Genomic DNA, 7,500 nt, shown 5'->3' on the forward strand with positions numbered 1-7,500 from the left:
GAGTGCGTTTCAGGGACTCGCTTATACCATTAGCTGTATTTATACTAGTCAAGATTGTATTTATACTAGTCTAAGATGTCTGAGGCGTTTAAGACGTTGCTTCTAAACCTGTGTATTTCTGACCTAGGTGTAGGTTTTCTTATCCGGCCAATTTATGTTGCATATCTTACGATGGCAATTACTAAAAACAGTAAAAAGACTGATAACATTATTGCTTATTGGGCTGTTGTTAAAGCATATACCATCCCTCACAGTTTATTTGTTTTTGCTTCTTTTTTTGGTGTTTTCGCGATAACTGTTGACAGATTCTTGGCCATTCATCTTCGATCACAATCTCAGATACCAGAAACTTGCGACTCACAAACGGGTTGTTGCTGTAATGATCTCATTCTGGCTGTTCAGTGTAATTGCTTGCTTCTGGTATAAATCAATAAGTGTTTTGTCTGTGATGTCAGTTGTTTGTATCATAACTACAGGATTGCTTTATTGCAAGATACACGCGACCTAAGACACCACACAAACCAGATTCGCGCTCTGCAAGTACCTGAACAAGTAGCTCAGAATGGAGACATGGCAAATGCCGCAGGGCTGAGAAAAACTGCCGTTGCTACATTTTACATGTTATCTTGTAATTAATTTTTCATATTTATAGTGTGTTCAAAAAATATATAAACTCGTGTAATGCTAAGCTGCGAAGGCAACGCCGGAGAACGTTGAAAAACAACAATAGGTCTAATTAGGAAAAAAGCAACTTTGCACGTGCAGCACACTTTTTTTGTACATTTCTTTGCCGCTGTTTTGCACGACTACAACGTGAAACTTCTTTATGGAGGAAACGTCGTACGTGTTCTCGCTCACTTTTTTTTCACTGCCGTTCATTTTCACCTTGCATTGGTGGCCGTTAGCATTTGTTATTTTCTCACTACAGCTAAAAAATTGTCATGTTGTTCTTGTAACAAAAAATATGTCTCCTTTGTTGTTTATCTCTCGCTCTAGATCTCTGTCGCCCTTTCTCTCGTTGAGCTTCGCTGGCATGCCGCCTAGTTTCTCTTTTTTTTCTGTCTTTCTCTTGCTCTATTTTCCAGTTTTTTGGGAATGAAACTTCAATTAATCTAAGCTTTTAAGCTCAGATTAATTGTCATCTCCAAAAATTTCGCGGAGAAGAATTACAATACTTCAGACAACACGGATAATGAAACAATTTCTGCTTTCCGTTTTCGTCTTTATTGACTCTTTAGTTGTCTCTGCTTTACAAGACTCGGGTGGCTATGCGATTTCCCGCTCAAATAACCTCGAGTTGCATTTGGGTTGCCATACCTCTACGAGCAGTTGCCATTGCCTCTACGAGCAGAGTTAATTTACCCGTTCAGGGATGGTTTAAACTTTGGAGAAGGTATCCTAAATATACAGGTAACTACAACTTCATTAATACAGGTTCACTGTATTTTTCTGATGCACAGATAACCAAATTTTCTTACCCACGGTGAACCGCTGCGCGCGCGAGAGCTTTGCCAAAAATATTTGTGGTGAACCAAGACGTCCAAAACGTCAAAATAGATTTATGTCACGCGGCAGCCATTTTGTCTCAGGAGATTTAAAAAGCTTTGTTTAGCTAGCCTCTTAGAGAGAATGAGGCTTTTTTTTTTTCTTAATCTCCTGAAACAAAATTTTCGCCGTGTGACAAAGGTATATTGCCTAATTCCTTTGTATCGCGTATCGTCTGTCTGGCCTGGGGGTTAATTAGTCCCTCTAATGACCAATGCGGGGAGGCTCAGCCCGAAAAGGGTACCTTTTTCATGCCTCAGGTATATGAAAGGGTAACGATTTCACTAGTTGAAGTAAATGAAATGGTAGGGAGATTTGTCATTTTGGTCCGTAACAAGGCCCAAAAGAGCTGAAAGACGCACATGTCTGTGAGAGAGTCGGCGCAAGAAAGCTTTCTGGCCTTCTGATTTGTTCACATTTAAAAGACAGTGCATTTACAGCAGTTCGAAAGGATACAAAGTTCTAAACTAAGTATGTGAAAGGAGTACCATTTATCAATAGAAGGCAGACGAAAGGGGTATTGTTGAAGTGACAAATGCAATAATTGACCACAAATGTAGCAAAAATTGTTCACAAATGTAAGGGAAACCTAAAGTGCTATCAAAACCGTATATTTCTCGAAAGAGTACCGCTTTAAATTAAAGTCGGACACAAATAAGTTCCGCCGCACCCTTTCGAAAAACACAATTCTATTGCTGTGATTTAATCCAAAGAGCGTAGCCCTCAAATATCTTTCGCAAATTAAAGTCGAAAAACAGTAAGCGACGTGGCGCTCTTTCAAGTAAACAGAATTTACTACACCCTTCTTGCGCCCGCTCGCTCGCTCTGCGGACGAGAAACATTTTTTTACTTGGCCTGACCATATCAGCAAATCGGGACTAGTGTGCGAGAATTTGCATCATATATTGGGAGTGTCACGTGGACAAACTAAAAGCAAGGGGTAACTCTTGGTCTGCCTTCCCCGCGCATGCGTGGGAGAACTGCCTTGCGGTTCTCAGCCTGCAGCTCCCAAAATTGGCTCAATGACCAAAATTGTGTTTCCTCAAGTTCAACACGCGGGATGCAAACTGGAAAATATGAAATCTGCGGCATTCCCATACCTGTAGAAGACAGAACGTGCTTGGTTTGCAAACAAAACCAAGTCAAAGATGAACAACACTTCTTGATGTTTTGCAATGGGTACAATGTATTGCGACAGGAGTTAATTAATTTTATTTTAAGTAAGGATGTTGCTTTTGTGAATCTTACTGCCCATGACAGAATAAAATATTGATTAACAGCAGACAACAATACTTGTAAAATAATAGCCAAATTTATTAATCTTATGTTCAAAAAGAGAAAAGAATTATTGAAAATGTAACTTGATAGAAAATGCTTGATGATTTTATTGTGCGTACATCATTAGTTAAACGTCATTGTTACTTAAATGTAAAAGACCTTTACTGGTAAACAGACTGATACCTCCATATGTAGAGTAACGCATTCCATATGGAGAGTAAGACACAAAAAAGATACTGTTAATATTACTGTTACTCCACAGAGTCTCACATAAAGTAAATACCAGCATCGGTAGACAAAACGACTTCTTCCAGATCAATGTCCGTTAAATAGTACATAAAAGTCGTATTTTTCTAGTTACAAGAAAGTAGAGAAATCTGACTTGATGAGAGCGCGCTGATAGGCCACTCCCGCTTTAGATTTATCTGCAAGACGCTGTTGAGAGTGAAAGAGTTTATAAAAGGCCAGAAAAAGGCGTAATTATATTTGTTTTCATAATAAGTTTCGTGCCAGATGAATATTGGTGAATGTATAGCAAATTTGGGAGCCACGATGCAAAGGAATAAAGCTATTTAACACATGGAAGACCCTCTTTTTTTTGCATGCAGTTGTAATGTTAAATTTCATATCAATTCGGCTTCGAAAATTAGAGCGTAACTTGGAACTTCTGAATCCTTCTTAATTAACGCCACTGATGACCGCGCTGATTTCATAGCTCAACATTCAACCAGCAATAACCTTAACCTTCTAATGCATGAAGATTTTCAAAGATTCTAAGGAAATGTTTTGCCTGATCTGAATTTGTCTGCAAGAAAAAATGGTCGAGTGTACACGGTCCCTATTAAAGTACCGACACAGATTACATACAACAAAAGAAACAATACACCCAAAAAATCAAGCTTCCATGAGAACTCTATAATAACAGATGTATGCAGGCTGGCCACATGTCTTCAGCTCGCTTGTTAACACCTATAGTCCTAATTATAATATATAGATTTAGCCAGCGCTAAAAGCGAAGCTAGTTATAGACTCTCGTTAATATACTTGTAAATAATTTACTCAAACAAGAAAATATTTTTTTATTTTACTTAATAGTAGTTAATTTACACAACACATGTTACAGTTACAAATTTTAAAACTAGAAGAAAGTATATAACAATATTACAGATTGGACCATAATGATTACATAAAAACGGAAAAGAATTAAACACAGCAGTTCACACAATAGCATTAGACCTGTTAATTAACAGATTATGATTCTGGTAAATTTGAATTCTTTCTAACTAATTGAAGGAAGAGGTTTTTCGAAATCATACCTCCAACTGATTCTAGCCTTAAATTCATCCAAAGACAAATCTTTAGGTGCTAATTTATTTATGTACAAGTAATATTTAGCAAGCAGAAGAGTAAAATCGAGCTTTTTGACAATTTCCAATCATTTCTTTCTTTTAAAAAGCTAAAAGTACTAGTTTCTTTTGACGAAATTTCTTAAACCCCGAACTTTGAGTAACAAGATGAAGTGTTAACCTTGCACAGTTACTGTAAGATCAGGGCATGGGGAAAAAACACTAAAAGAGAATCTGTTAATTAACTGGCCGATAATCAGGAGAATAGCTACCACCAAGAGGATATAAGTACAACTCAGTGCCGGATACAGACCTTGAGATATGTGGGGGGGGGGGGTGGTCATCCAGAGGGGGGGCCCAGTCTCCAAAAAAATTTTTTTTGGCCCTTCGGGCCTCAGTTTGGTCTAAAAATAAGACGGGGGAAGGCAGGTGCCCCTGGGCCCCTCCCCTAGATCCGCCACTGCAACGTCAGACAACCAAATTTCAATGATTTTTCAAGGACAAATTATAGTTTTTAAGGACTAATATTCTAAAAAAATAAATCGGCATTCTGTAACCCCCTTTGATCACTCTATTGGCTAAAACCCTAGCCTTTACAATTAATTTTTACATCCATTCTTTTTTCCGCAACAAGACTGACTGGGTATGACTTGCAATTGCTTCTGAGGTGCAGAAATCGTTCATGCGCAAAAATGTTTTTACGTTACCCGTGAGTTTTACAGGTTCTTATACACCGAGGATGAGCCAAATTCTCCTCGACAAAATAATCCGAGTTATTTTACAGAAAAAGGAAGGTGTCTACAAGGTTGTGAATTTCAAGGACTTTTCAAGACCTAATAAAGACATCAAATATTTTTTAAGGACCTAAACCGAATTCAAGGACTCAGACTTTTCAAGAGGAATAGTAAAATTCAAGACCTTTTCAAGATTGAGCGGACCTTGTATAACAGAAACAGAAAGCAACGCTAAACGGCGACGGCAACGAAAACGACAAAAAAAAAATACTAAATAGGTCTAATAGAGAGGAGAGGTGTGACGTCACGTTACCATGGTAGCAAAAATTCTGGATGACAACAATGAAGAGCTTAAGCAAGGACGACGGCGAAAACAACAAGAACGGCAAAAAAGCGATAGGTTTAGCAAAAACTTTGCACGTGCATCACGCTTTTTTCTAGCTACATTTCTTACCCGTCGTTACGCGACTGCGACATGGAGCTTCCTAATTTCACGCGCCCGCGGAGATGGTCAACACAGCACAAAAATTTTCTTTTTCTTTTTCTAAACACAGATACGGTCCTTTCGGATTCAACCCCAGAGAATTTTTTCAACATTTAACATAGTAAATGAAACTGAATAAGTTCGATGAAATTTGAAACAGCGCGAATTTACTTAATTAAGTGACGTCGGGTTTGTTGTCTGATCCAAAAATTTTGCTACTATGGAAACGTGACGTAAGACTTCTCCTCTCTATTAGCAAAAAAAAACCAACAACCTTGCAAGTGCGCAGCACCCTTTTTGTACATTTCTTTGACGTTGTTTTGCACGACTACAAGTGAAACTTCCCAGCTCATTTTATGTTGGAAAATGTCGTATGTGCTCACCAGTGTTTTGTCATGTTCCTGTTCACTTTTTTTTCTACACTGTCGCTCATTTTCACCTTGTTGGCCGCCTTTTCTCATTTTCTCACCGCCATTTCCATGTTTTTCCTCCAACGAAATTTGTCTCTGTTTGTTGTCTAACGCTTTAGCATTGTTGTCGATGTCATTAAAGACTTTAAAATTTAGTCGGACTTGACTTTGTTGTTGGTTTTACTCTCTTCTAAGTCCGGCTGGACTTTCTCTCTCTGAAAAGTCGCGGTGGACTTAAGGTTTCCCGCCGAAAAACCCCGTGTTGCATTTGCCATACCTGTTGATTGAGTTATTTTACATTGGTATGCCTGTGGTGTAGAAGGGCGTGCGTACGCTCACGTGATTATTTATGCACAGTGAACCAAAATTCTTGCCCATGGTGCACTGCTCCGCGCGCGAGAGCTTGGCCAAAAATGTTTGTGGTGAACCAAGACGTCAAAAACGCCAAAATAGACCTTTGTCACGCTGCAGCCATTTTGTCTCAGGAAATTTTAAAACTTTGTTTATGCACAGCTAGCCTTCTAGAACCTTAACCTTCTATTGGGGCCTGAAGATTTTCAGAGATTTCAAGGAAATTTTTTGCCTGATCTGAATTTGTCTGCAAGAAAAATATTAACACTGTATAGCGACTATCCGCTGATCAAAGTTGCTGAATCACAGCTTTCAACCTTAAACATTGGTTCAATGAACATAATTTAATATCTATTGCGAGCGTAAAGTCACGGTATTACTCAAGCGTTTTGTAACGGCAAAAGATATTCAAGTCTTCAGCCTCGCCGAAGCCTATTTCCCTTTCGTAAACGATCGTTGCCATTCATAACACGCGATATCACCATGTTGTTAACCAAGCCTTTAGTCATGATGTAATATGCTCCCTGGATTAACTTACAACAAGAACGCTCTTAAAAGGGCCCTTCTCGCTTGCCTGGAGATTAGATAGGAGATAAGGAGGCGCTTAATTCTACACGAAGCAGGATTTCTTCGCTAAAAGGTTTCACTTCCCACTTTATCGAAGGTCGAGTATTCTTCAGAATATTTAATGAATATTTTCTTCAGAACATACGCGTGTACAAATACAAATCATTGCTAGAAAGTAAAAACGTAATGAACATGGCGCGTCATTTCAATCATTGCCAAAAATAAACTGCAAGCTCATCACAAGACTCATTTTCATACAATGAAAGTTTACAACGCCCGACCAGTTTATAGCCTCTTCATCGAAGTTTTCATTGAAGTATTCACTTGTTTCAAAGTAATCAACGCTTTCAAGCAATAGAATTCGTGGACCGACCGGTTCCCGGAAAGCTCGACATCTCTGCATCAATCTCTCCTAAGCTTTCTTCACAAAACAGAGCATGGCGCTGTTACAGGTAGCAATTTCCATCCTCAGTTTCCACGATCTCCACTAGTAACGCCTGGGACCATGATTCCCCTTTTCATTGGCGAGCACACAAGCGAGACTAACTACCTACTTTTCTGATCTATGTTTTAAAAGCTTAGCTAGTGAGTTTTTTTTTTGGGGAACAAGTTCCTTCTCTCAACCCAAAAGACTCGTCGTTTGTCATAGTCACTAAAAAAATGTGCGTTTGTTTCGCTTGAGTCCAGCAAACATGTAGGATTCTAGGTCTCAGACCTAATAGTCCGCATTTCCTCTAAACCATCGTTTAACTCTTTTCTGTTTGACTTTGTGTTTACGATTCACC

This window comes from Porites lutea, chromosome 9 (assembly GCF_958299795.1).
Source record: "Porites lutea chromosome 9, jaPorLute2.1, whole genome shotgun sequence".
Lineage (NCBI taxonomy): Eukaryota > Metazoa > Cnidaria > Anthozoa > Scleractinia > Poritidae > Porites > Porites lutea.